This window comes from Bison bison, unplaced genomic scaffold (genome assembly GCF_000754665.1).
Source record: "Bison bison bison isolate TAMUID 2011002044 unplaced genomic scaffold, Bison_UMD1.0 scf7180017864310, whole genome shotgun sequence".
Taxonomy (NCBI): Eukaryota; Metazoa; Chordata; class Mammalia; order Artiodactyla; family Bovidae; genus Bison; species Bison bison.
In genome coordinates, this window is record NW_011494882.1 from 1,925,015 (window position 1) to 1,938,224 (window position 13,210).

At 42.6% G+C, this 13,210-nt stretch overlaps 1 protein-coding gene across 1 annotated transcript in view; it reads left to right on the forward strand.

Moving 5' to 3' along the window:
- NWD2 (NACHT and WD repeat domain containing 2) overlaps positions 1–13,210 on the forward strand; it is a 239,141-nt gene that overhangs the window by 14,847 nt on the left and 211,084 nt on the right. The window lies entirely within an intron of this gene.

A 13,210-nucleotide genomic window follows, 5' to 3' on the forward strand; every position in this document is an offset into this window, starting at 1 on the left:
TACTCTGATAGAATGACCCAGCTTTGCATAAGCTGGTCATTCTTGTGTGTGTGTGATGGTTATTGTAACCCCACACAATATTGATGTTCCTGTCCATGTTTGGGATAGAGGAAGGTAGAGAGGAGGCATGACGAGAAGGGGGAGATGGAGCTCTTGAGTGAATCAACACATGATTCCAGCCAGAGTTAGATGGATGATAACTTGAATCTGGAAAGGCTTGATTCATTTGTTCATTGATTCTGCTCTATAAATCTGAGAGTAGAATGGAACAGGAAGAGAAGGCCCTGGCATCTAAGAATTTTGAAACAGAAACAGGTTATGTTTTTTAACTTTGTGTTTGGTGTTCCTTGGAAAGGGCTGGATACTTGGGCAGTCTGGTCCCTCTGGGGCAGGAGAGCCAGGATACTGAGCATCATCAGGACGGGCGGAGGGGGGCAGTTGGGCAGGAGCCTTCCTTACTCCATGTCCCTCACATGATTATCTAAAGAAAAGGAACTGAGAGCATTGGCTAAATGCTTTCCTTCTTTTACTGAGATTTCTAAAAAATATTTGAAACTCATTCTTTGGATCCGGTACTTATTTTATAATCTTTTCTTTTTGTTGTTCATTACCCTTTTCCTTTTGGAAACTTACAGTCTGTTTCACTGTGTCAAAAAGAAAAACAAGAAGGTTTTCACTTTTGCTGATATTATGAATAGTGTTAAAGCAGACTCACGCTCTGCAGGCAGTTTCTATTGTTGTATAAGCGGGAAAGGGGTCCCTTTTTATACTCAGCTGATCCCAAAATGCGAATGTAAATTGCCTGCCTGTAGTACCTGCAGATGGGGGTAGGGCAGTACAGGTTTCTAGGACCTAGGTTTCATGTGATACCACAGCATCCAAGAATCACAGCACTGGCATCGTGGATTCAGTTCTGCCCAGTGTTTCCCAGCTGTCCGACCTGGGGCAGGTTCAAATATCAGTCTTTCTGTCAGAACAAAAAACGCCTATATTGTATATCTTACGGAGTCCTGAGGATTAAATTCTTACGTTGTATACACACAGTGATCCCTACATAGAAAGCATTCTTTTCTTAAAACTCTTCCAAATATAATACACAAGTCTTAAACTGACTCGAAGTCACTATTAAGTAATTAAGTTTCAGTAAAATAACTAAAATTTAGTACTCACATCGGAGAAGGCAATGGCACCCCACTCCAGTACTCTTGCCTGGAAAATCCCATGGATGGCGGAGCCTGGTAGGCTGCAGTCCATGGGGTCGCTAAGAGTCGGACACGACTGAGCAACTTCCCTTTCACTTTTCACTTTCACGCATTGGAGAAGGCAGTGGCACCCCACTCCAGTACTTTTGACTGGAGAATCCCAGGGACGGGAGAGCCTGGTGGGCTGCCATCTATGGGGTCGCACAGAGTTGGACACAACTGAAGCGACTTAGCAGCAGCAGTACTCACATGGAGTAGATGCTCAAGAATTCAATCTCATCTTAAGAGAAATGAAAGTGGAGAGGAGGTGGGGGCCAGTTACCCCTGGACCTAGCCTTCTCAGGCATTCCTGCAGCACCAGCTCTGCCAAACCAGCTCTAGTTCCCAGAACCCATCCCCGATCATTCCAATCCCTGTCATCTCCCACTCCTGCCCACAGTGGGGCTAACCCTCTCTCTGTCAATATACCCAGATTCCTCATACCTGTATGACTCACCAGCTTCTCTGGGTGAGGCCAGCTAGATGCCCACAGGAATGGTGGTAGAGACACAGCCTTTGAGACCCATCCTCCAGGCCAGGGCTTCCATTAAGCCACATTCCCTGAGTGCAGCTCCTGATTTTTTTTGTTGTAACAGCCCAAGGGAGAGGAAATTGGAGGAAAAGGGTATCTTTCCCCACCCCGCAGGAAAAAGCAGGGACTGAAGGATGATGAGGTGAGACGAGATTTCTGCCATGAAGCCAGACAATGGCAGTGCAGTTTTAAATTCCCATGCAATTCTCATAAAAACAATGAGAAATCAAATAGCACTGAGGTAATGGTCTAGCTACTATGACTTTGGGGACCAGTTAGCAACTTTGCCACTTTCTTTACAGCAAGTTTCATTTTGTGTTCCATTTAAGTCACGCACAGCCCGGCTTGTGCAACACCCATTTAGAAGTTGGAGAGATTTGAGTTTTTCTGCTAGAGAAATTTCTGGTCTTCTAACAGCCTTGTGTGTGCATGTAGTATAACATTTGTATCCTAGAGGTGACATGAGGTGGTAAAGGGACGTGAAATGGGCTGAAACATCTTGGCTTCTATGTGGGATTTGGACAGTATCTCTGTGACCTTGGGCAGTTCTCTCTGGAACTCTTTTCCTCATCTGTGGAATGAGGTGGATGAAAAACAGGACTTCTGGGACCTCTTCCAACTTCAGTATTGCATTATTCCATTTCTTTGAAACTACCTAGCAGTTTCGTTTTATTTTTTTTTTTTCATATTGAGAGGAAGTCAAGAGTCTAACTCTACCTTTGTGATTATGACTATGATCTGAAAAATGATGATAATATCACCTATTTTCCTTGACTCAGAAATTTGTCATGATAATGGATGGAAAAGCACTTCTGAAATGAAGTATATTATAAAAGTGAACACTGTTGATTATTTGAATGTGGAAAGTATAACAGAGGACAACCAAGACCGTTCCCAACTGTCCTGTATTGAAACTGGGGGCTGTGAGTATGATGAAATAAGCAAAAAGGACATCTTGTCTAGGCCTACCAATGGGAATTTGAGGTTTACAAAATCATCAGGACTTTGGATAAGGTGGTTGAACATAAACTCCTTGATAGAAGGGGTTGGATCTCCACCCTGAATTGTGTGATGGGATTAATCAGGTGTGTACATACAGCACATGATACACACAGAGATCACTGAGTAATTCAGGTTGAAGGTTCAGAACCTGGAGCTGGAAACACTTGAGTTTGAGACCTGGCTCTTTGCCATTTTCTGACTCAGTGACCTTGTTACTGCTGCTGTTCAGTTGCTCAGTCATGTCTGACTCTTTGTAATCCCATGGACTGTAGCACGCCAGGCTTCCCTGTGCTTCACCACCTCCTGGAGCTTGTTCAAACTCATGTCCATCAAGTCCATGATACCATCCAACCATCTCATCCTCTGTCATCACCTTCTCCTCCTGCCTTCAGTCTTTCCTATCATCAGGGTCTTTTCTAATTAGTCAATTCTTTACATCAGGAAATAAATATTGGAGCTTCAGCATCAGTCCTTCCAATGAATATTCAGGGTTGATTTCCTTTAGGATTAACATGTTTGATCTCCTTGCAGTCCAAGGGACTCCCAAGAGTCTTCTCCAACACCACAGTTCAAAAGCACCAGTTCTTTGGTGCTCAGCTTTCTTTATAGTCCAACTCTCATATCTATACAGATCAGATCAGATCAGTCATGACTACTGAAAAAACCATTGCTTTGACTAGACCGACCTTCTTTGGCAAAGTAATGTCTCTGCTTTTTAATATACTGTCTAGGTTGGTCATAACTTTTCTTCCAAGCAGCAAGTGTTTTTTAATTTCATGGCTGTGATCATCATCTGAAATGATTTTGGAGCCCCCCAAAATAAAAGTCTGTCACTGTTTCCACTGTTTCCCCATCTATTTGCCATGAAGTGATGGGACCAGATGCCATGATCTTAGTGTTTTGAATGTTGAATTTTAACCAGCTTTTTCACTTTCCTCTTTCACTTTCATCAGGAGGCTCTTTAGTTCCTCTTCGATGTCTGCCCTAAGGATAGGATCATCTGCATATCTGAGGTTATTGATATTTCTCCTGGCAATCTTGATTCCGGCTTTTGCTTTATACAACCCAGCCTTTCTCATGATGTACTCTGCATATAGGTTAAATAAGCAGGGTGACAATATACAGCCTTGACGTACTCCTTTTCCTATTTGGAACCAGTCCTTGGTTCTTGGTGTTGCATCTTTACCTGCATACAGTTTTCTCAAGAGGCAGGTAAGGTCATTTGGTATTCCCATCTCTTTCAGAATTTTCCAGTTTGTTGTGATCCACATGGTCAAAGGCTTTAGCATAGTCAGTGAAGTCAGCTTTAGCATAGTCAGTGAAGAGAATTCTGGAATTCTCTTGCTTTTTCTGTGATCCAATGGATGTTGGCAATTTGATTTGATGCCTCTTCTAAATCCAGCTTGAACATCTGAAAGTTCTCAGTTCACGTACTGTTGAAGCCTTGCTTGGAGAGTTGAGCATTACTTTCCTAGCGTGTGATATGAGTGCACTTGTGCAGTAGTTTGAACATTTTGGGCATTACCTTTCTTTGGGATTGGAATGAAAACTGACCTTTTCCAGTCCTGTGGCTACTGCTGAGTTTTCCAGATTTGCTGGCATGTTGAGTGCATCACTTTCACAGCATCATCTTTCAGGATTTGAAATAGCTCAACTGGAATTCCATCACTTTCACTAGCTGTGTTCGTAGTGATGCTTCCTAAGACCCACTTGACTTTACACTCCAGGATGTCTGGCTCCAGGTGAGTGATCACACCATTGTGGTTATCTGGGTCATTAAGATCTCTTTTGTTTAGTTCTTCTGTGTTTTCTTGCCACCTCCTCTTAATATCTTCTGTTGAGAGGTCCATACCATTTCTGTCCTTTATTGTGCTCATCTTTGTATGATATGTCCCCTTGGTATCTCTAATTGAAGAGATCTCTAGTCTTTCCCATTCTATTGTTTTCCTCTGTTTCTTTGCATTGATCACTTAGGAAGGCTTTCTTATCTCTCCTTGCTATTCTTTGGAACTCTGCATTCAGATGGGTATACTTTCCTTTTCTTCTTTGCCTTTAGCTTCTCTTCTTTTCTAAGTTATTTGTAAGATCTCCTCAGACAACCATTTTTTCTTTTTGCATTTCTTTCCTTTTGGGATGGTTTTGATCACTGCCTCCTGTACAGTGTTACGAACCTCTGTCCTTAGTTCTTTAGGCATTCTGTCCACGAGATCTAATCCCTTGAATCTATTTGTCATTTCCTCTGTATAATTGTAAGGGATTTGATTTAGGTCATACCTGAATGGCCTAGTGGTTTTCCCTACTTTCTTCAATTGAAGTCTGAATTTGGCAATAAGGAGTTCATAATCTGAGCCACAGTCTGCTCCCAGTCTTGTTTTTGCTGACTGTATATAGCTTCTCCATGTTTGGCTGCAAAGAATATAATCGGTCTGATTTCAGCATTGACCATCTGGTGATGTCCATGTCTAGAGTCATCTCTTGTATTGTTAGAAGAGGGTTTTTGTTATGACCAGTGCATTCTCTTGGCAAAACTCTGTTAGCCTTTGCCTTGCTTCAATTTGTACTCCAAGGGCAAACTTGCCTGTTACTCCAGGTATCTCTTGATTTCCTACTTTTGCATTCCAGTCCCTTATGATGAAAAGGACATCTTTTTTGGGGGCGTTAGTTCAAGAAGGTCATGTAGGTCTTCATAAAACTGTTCAACTCAGCTTGTTTGGCATTAGTGGTTGGGGCGTAGACTTGGATTTCTGTGATATTCAATGGTTTGCCTTGGAAATGAACAGAGATGATTCTGTTGTTTTTGAGATTGCACCCAAGTATTGCATTTTGAACTCTTGTTTATTGTGAGGGCTACTCTATTTCTTCTCAGGGATTCTTGCCCATGGTCATCTGAATTAAATTCACCCATTCTGGTCCATTTTTGTTCACTGATTCCGAAAATGTTGATGTTCACTCTTCCCATTTCCTGTTTGACCACTTCCAATTTACCTTGGTTCATGGGCCTAACATTCCAGTTTCCTATGCAGTATTGTTCTTACAGCATCGGACTTTACTTTCACCATCAGACACATCCACAAGTGGACATTGTATCCACACGCGGGTGTTAATTCCACTTTGGCTCAGCCTCTTCCTTCCTTCTGGAACTCTTTCTCTGCTCTTTTCCAGTAGTATTTTGAGCACCTATTGACCTGGGGAGTTCATCTTTCAGTGTCATTTCTTTTTGTCTTTTCATACCTTTCTTCGGGTTCTCAAGGCAAGAATGCTGAAGTGGTTTGCCATTCTATTCTCCAGTAGACCATTCTTTTTTCAGATCTCTCCACCATGACCCGTCAGTCTTGGATGGCTCGACTCACAGTTCCATTGAGTTAGACAAGGCTATGATCCATGTCCATGTGATCAGTTTGGTTAGATTTCTGTGATTGTGGTTTTTATTTCTGTCTGCCCTCTAATGGATGAGGATAAGAGGCTTGTGGAAGCTTCCTGAAGGGAGATAAACTTCCTGGCTGTGGGGTAAACTGGTGGGTGGGGCCATGCTCAGTAAATCTTTAATCCAATTTTCTGCTGATGGGTGGGGCTGTGTTCCCTCCCTGTAGTTTGGCCTCTTCAAAAGGACTTATGCCAGCACCCTGAGGCTCTCAGAAAAGTGCCCCTGCTGGAGACTCCTGGATACTCACAGGCAAGTCTGGGTCAGTCTCTTGTGGGGTCATTGCTCCTTTCTCCTGGGTCCTGGTGCACATAAGGTTTTGTTGTGCCTTCCAAGAATCTGTTTCCCAAGTCCTGTGGAAGTTCTGTAAATCAAATCCCACTGGCCTTCAGTCAAATTTCCTGGGGATTCTTAGTCCCTTTGTCGGATACCCAGGTTGGGAAGACTGTTCTGGGCCCTAGAACTTTTGCAACGGTGCGAGAACTTCTTTGGTGTAATTGTTCTGCAGTTTGTGGGTCGTCTGCTCTACAGCTCTATAGTGGAGTTAATGGTGATCTCATCCAAAAGGACTTAGGCCACATGCCATGCCTCCCAAGTGAGCTGCAGTCAGAGCCCCTGTTCCCATAGTAGGCCACTGCTGACCCGTACCTCTGCAGGAGACAAATGCTCAAAGGCAGGTCTGGTTCAGTCTCTTGTAGGGGTCAGTGCTTCTTTCCATGGGTCCTAGTGTGCACAAGGTTTTGTTTGCACCCTCCGAGTGTCTCTGGCAGATGTGAGGTTTGATTCTGAATGCGATTGCACCCCTTCTACCATCTTGTTTAGGCTTCTCCTTTGCCCTTGGACATGGAGTATCTTTGTTTGGTGGGATCCAACATAATCCTGTCAATTGTTGTTCAGCAGCTAGTTGCAATTTTGGTGTTCTCGAAGAAGATGAGAGCATGTCCTTCTACTCCACCATCTTATTGTTAATAGTGACCTTAAGCAAATTATTTAAGCATATATATGGTTAGAGAAATTCTCTCTAAAATTGAGCATATCATAGAATTCTTATGAGGCCTAAATGAGGTAAAGCTTGTGAAATGCTTATCACAGGCCTGGCACATAATAAGCTCTCACTGAATGTTAACTAGATTTATTTTTATCATATTGTTATTATCTATTAGCTCCAATACCTCCTTGCCTAGAAGATGTTGACAACTCAGCTAGTTAAAGAGGTGACATCAAGCCTGCTTCTACTAGCTGGCAGTCATTAAGGAAAGGAAAAAAAAAACAAAAACTCATCTGCCAGTGGTATCTTCATTGCCCACTCAATTAGAAGAGGGAAATATATGTGACATGATGTTACAGTTGGGAGACATTTATATTCTGTTTGTTTGTATTAATCCAGAATGTTTATTTCCAACTGTCTGTCAAGGTTGACATCTTAAGAGGCCATGGTTGTTATAAACATACTAAAAAGTGCTTTTGTAAAATTATCGTCAGAAATAAGTTAATGAGCTAGAAGAATAGGCATGCCCTCATACTTTCCAGTCAGACTACGTTTTTAATCAGAAATTCACAACAATTATTTAACAAATATTTATTGAGGGCTTTCTTCATGCTAGACACTGTTCTAAGCACAGAGGATGTAGAATTTAACGGTGTTAAATTAACTGTTTATTTAACATGCACATCACTTCTGCTGTCATGGATTTCAATTTCTAATGGAGGAAACATTATGTGAAAAAAAGCATATAAACTAATATATATTTAAATATCTTTGTAAACCTTATAAACTCCATGGGATGACTCGTGCTGTGAAGAAAAATGAAACAAGGTAAGGAGAAAGAGTAATGGGCAGAATTACCTTTTCCCCAGTGATGAGTGGTCAGGGAAGGTCTGCCTAATGAGGTAGTATTTGAATAGAAACACAAACAGAGAGGAGGAATGGAGACAGTCAGAGACCTGGAGGACAAACGTCTCTGCCAAGAAGTACGTGCAGAGCAGAAGGGGTAACTGCAAAGGTCCTGAGGCAGAGCACACCAAGAAGAAACAAGCTCACTGTGGTGGAAAATATACAGCCTTGACATACTCCTTTACAGCCTTGATGTACTCCTTTTCCTATCTGGAACCAGTCTGTTGTTCCATGTCCAGTTCTAACTGTTGCTTCCTGACCTGCATATAGGTTTCTCAAGAGGCAGGTCAGGCGGTCTGGTATGTCCATCTCTTTCAGAATTTTCCACAGTTTATTGTGATCCACACAGTCAAAGGCTTTGGCATAGTCAATAAAGCACAAGTACAGTTTTTTCTGGCACTCTCTTGCTTTTTCCATCCAGGAGATGTTGGCAATTTGATCTCTGGGTCTTCTGCCTTTCCTAAAACCAGCTTGAACATCTGGAAGTTCATGGTTCACGTATTGCTGAGGCTTGGCTTGGAGAATTTTGAGCATTACTTTACTAGCATTCGAGATGAGAGCAACTGTGGAAAATTCTGAAAGAGATGGGAATACCAGACCACCTGATCTGCCTCTTGAGAAATTTGTATGCAGGTCACGAAGCAACAGTTAGAACTGGACATGGAACAACAGACTGGTTCCAGATAGGAAAAGGAGTACATCAAGGCTGTATATTGTCACCCTGTTTATTTAACTTATATGCAGAGTACATCATGAGAAATGCTGGACTGGAAGAAACAAAAGCTGAAATCAAGATTGCCAGGAGAAATTTCAATACCCTCAGATATGCAGATGACACCACCCGTATGGCAGAAAGTGAAGAGGAACTAAAAAGTCTCTTGATGAAAGTGAAAGTGGAGAGTGAAAAAGTTGGCTTAAAGCTCAACATTCAGAAAACGAAGATCATGACATCCGGTCCCGTCACTTCATGGGAAATAGATGGGGAAACAGCGTCAGACTTTATTTTGTGGGGCTCGAAAATCACTGCAGATGGTGACTGCAGCCATGAAATTAAAAGACGCTTACTCCCTGGAAGGAAAGTTATGACCAACCTAGATAGCATATTCAAAAGCAGAGACATTACTTTGCCAACAAAGGTCCGTATAGTCAAGGCTATGGTTTTTCCTGTGGTCATGTATGGATGTGAGAGTTGGACTGTGAAGAAGGCTGAGCGCCAAAGATTTGATGCCTTTGAACTGTGGTGTTGGAGAAGACTCTTGAGAGTCCCTTGGACTGCAAGGAGATCCAACCAGTCCATTCTGAAGGAGATCAGCCCTGGGATTTCTTTGGAAGGAATGATGCTAAAGCTGAAACTCCAGTACTTTAGCCACCTCAGGGGAAGAGTTGACTGATTGGAAAAGACTCTGATGCTGGGAGGGATTGGGGGTAGGAGGAGAAGGGGACAACAGAGGATGAGGTGGCTGGATGGCATCACTGACTCGATGGACGTGAGTCTGGGCGAACTCTGGGAGTTGGTGATGGACAGGGAGGCCTGGCGTGCTGCGATTCATGGGGTCGCAAAGAGTTGGACACGACTGAGTGACTGAACTGAACTGAGATGAGTGCAATTGTGTGGTAGTTTGAGCATTCTTTGGCATTGCCTTTCTTTGGGATTGGAATGAAAACTGACCTTTTCCAGTTCATCAGGCACTCTGTCTATCAGATCTAATCCCTTCAATCTATTTGTCACTTTTACTGTATAATCATAAGGGATTTGATTTAGGTCATACCTGAATAGTCTTGTGGTTTTCCCCACTTTCTTCAATTTAAGTCTGAATTTGCTAATAAGGAGTTCATGATCTGAGCCAGAATCAGCTCCTGGTATTGTTTTTGCTGACTATATACAGCTTCTCCATCTTTGGCTGCAAAAAATATAATCAGTCTGATTTTGGTGTTGGCCATCTGGTGATGTCCATGTGTAGAGTCTTCTCTTGTACTGCTGGAAGAGGGTGTTTGCTATGACCAATGCATCATAGTTCTTAGCAGTTCTTAGCAGAACTCTACTAGCCTTTGTCCTGCTTCATTCTATAGTCCAAGGCCATATTTGCCTGTTACCCCAGGTGTTTCTTGACTTCCTACTTTTACATTCCAGTCCCCTATCATGACAAGGACATATCTTTTGGGTGTTAGTTCTAAAAGGTCTTGTAGGTCTTCATAGAACTGTTTAACTTCAGCTCCTTCAGTGTTACTGGTTGGGGCATAGACTTGGATTACCCTGATATTGAATGGTTTGCCTTGGAAACGAACAGAGATCATTCTGTATTTTTTGCGATTGCATTCAAGTACTGCATTTCAGACTCTTTTGTTGATTATGATGACTATGATAGGAAAAGGAGTATGTCAAGGCTGTATATTGTCACCCTACTTATTTAACTTATATGCAGAGTACATCATGAGAAATGCTGGGCTGGATGAAGCACAAGCTAGAATCAAGATTGCTGGGAGAAATGTCAATAACCTCAGATATGCAGATAATACCACCCTTACAACAGAAAATGAAGAGGAACTTAAGAGCCTCTTGATGAAAGTGAAAGAGGAGAGTGAAAAAGTTGGCTTAAAGCTCAACATTCAGAAAACGAAGATCATGGCATCGGGTCCCATCACTTCATAGCAAATAGATGGGGAAACAGTGGAAACAGTGGCTGACTTTATTTTTCTGGGCTCCAAAATCACTGCAGATGGTGATTGCAGCCATGAAATTAAAAGACACTTACTCCTTGGAGGGAAAGTTATGACCAAGCTAGACAGCATATTAAAAAGCAGAGACATTACTTTGTCAACAAAGGTCCATCTAGTCAAGGCTATGGTTTTTCCAGTGGTCATGTATGGATGTGAGAGTTGGACTGTAAAGAAAGCTGAGTGCCAAAGAATTGATGCTTTTGAACTGTGGTGTTGGAGAAGACTCTTGAGAGTCCCTTGGACTGCAAGGAAATCCAACCATTCCATCCTAAAGGAGATCAGCCCTGGGTGTTTATTGGAAGGACTGATGTTGAAGCTGAAACTCCAATCCTTTGGCCACCTAATGTGAAGAGCTGACTCATTTGAGAAGACCCTGATGCCAGGAAAGATTGAGGGCAGGAAGAGAAGGAAACAACATCAGATGAGATGGTTGGGTGGCATCACTGACTCAATGGACATAAATTTGGGTAAACTCCCTGATGGACAGGGAGGCCTGGTGTGTTGCAGTTCATTGGGGTCACAAAGAGTCAGACACTACTGAGCAACTGAAGTGAACTGAACTGAACTGTGGTGGAGAATAGATGGAAATAGGGCAATTTTCACAAAATATAGCATCCTGTATGCTAGGCACCCACCAACCAGAATAGGTACCATCTATCAGCAGCCAGTAAGCTGCACCTGTGTGTCTCTGCTGAGCATTAGCCTTGTGGAAAAGGAGGTCAGGGAATGTGTGGAGATCACGTGCAGCCATGTATGTCATCTCACCTTCATTTCTAGACTTAGCTTCATAAACTTTACCCACAAAAGATAAGGGTTATCACTATTTATTTGGATAGCATCTCATTCATTGATTACACTTATTTTTAAAAGTTATTCTAAAAGAAAATTCCAGAAGTATTTCCAACATTGTTGAAAAAGAGGGTATGTCACTGTTGACTTGGATATACGGAAGTTTGTTATAAATAGATTAGATCAGTGTTTTAAGTTCAGCAGTTGTTCAGTGTCCTAATGAGGTAGAAAGGCAAAGCCTAACCTGCGTCTCCTGCCTCTTGGGTCCCTGGAAACTAGAATGGGAAGGAAAGAGACATGGTAATCAGATCTTCCAGAAAGCAGGTGGAAAATGGCCCCAAGCTTTGGAAATAATACTCTTACAAGAGAGGAAATACCATGTACACATATGTGTCCTAGGTAAACAGGAAATTCTGTCTCAGGTGGCAGAGGGTGGGGCCAGCTTTGGTCTCTGGGTGCTGGAAAATGGCATTGGCTTTGCTTGGTGTAGCTCCAAGTGGATCCCTTAACCAATTCTCCTAGGAAACCTGTTACAAATTCCTTAAGAGGGAAAACTAAGGCAGCAGTTCTGGAGCCTCTTATAAGTTTGTTGGCTCAAGGAACACCAGCTTTATCTTGTCTACATCAAGGAAAACAGAAGCAGTGAGATTGTTGGAAATCAATAGCTGAGGCTTAAGTGAACTCACCTGAAGCATCTCAGAGTCCAGCAGGAGCTGCTGTGATGTGACCTTCCTCAGGGACAGTGGGGATGCATGATATAGTTTTGACAACTGCTAAGACCCCAGGGCACTTTGTAAATATTAGAGTCTATCTTTGCAGCAAAATGCAGTGGCACACAAGCAGGACGCATAAGCCACATGTTTCATAGCAGATCCTCAAGGTAATCAAGAGTCTCATACTGGCTATTACTTTTACATTCGGACATCCACCCGTTCACTCAGGGCATACTAAGTGCACGGCTGAGCTGTCCACCACTTGCTTTCCCCCAGTCTGATCTGAAAGTTGAGGGAACATAAGTTACACAAGGTGTTAACAATGTAACAGAGGATTATGTGGCTTTTGGCTCTGAAATCTGAGATGCCAGGTCCAGTATTTGGAATTCACCACTTTGTAGCAGTGTGTCTTCTTTCTCTCAGCTTTGGTTTTCTTGTCTTTTAAATGGGACTAAGCCATGAAATTAAAAGACGCTTACTCCTTGGAAGGAAAGTTATGACCAACCTAGATAGCATATTCAAAAGCAGAGACATTACTTTGCCAACAAAGGTCCGTATAGTCAAGGCTATGGTTTTTCCTGTGGTCATGTATGGATGTGAGAGTTGGAATGTGAAGAAGGCTGAGTGCCGAAGAATTGATGCTTTTGAACTGTGGTGTTGGAGAAGACTCTTGAGAGTCCCTTGGACTGCAAGGAGATCCAACCAGTCCATTCTGAAGGAGATCAGCCCTGGGATTTCTTTGGAGGGAATGATGCTGAAGCTGAAACTCCAGTACTTTGGCCACCTCATGCAAAGAGTTGACTCATTGGAAAAGACTCTGATGCTGGGAGGGATTGGGGGCAGGAGGAGAAGGGGACGACAGAGGATGAGATGGCTGGATGGCATCACTGACTCGATGGA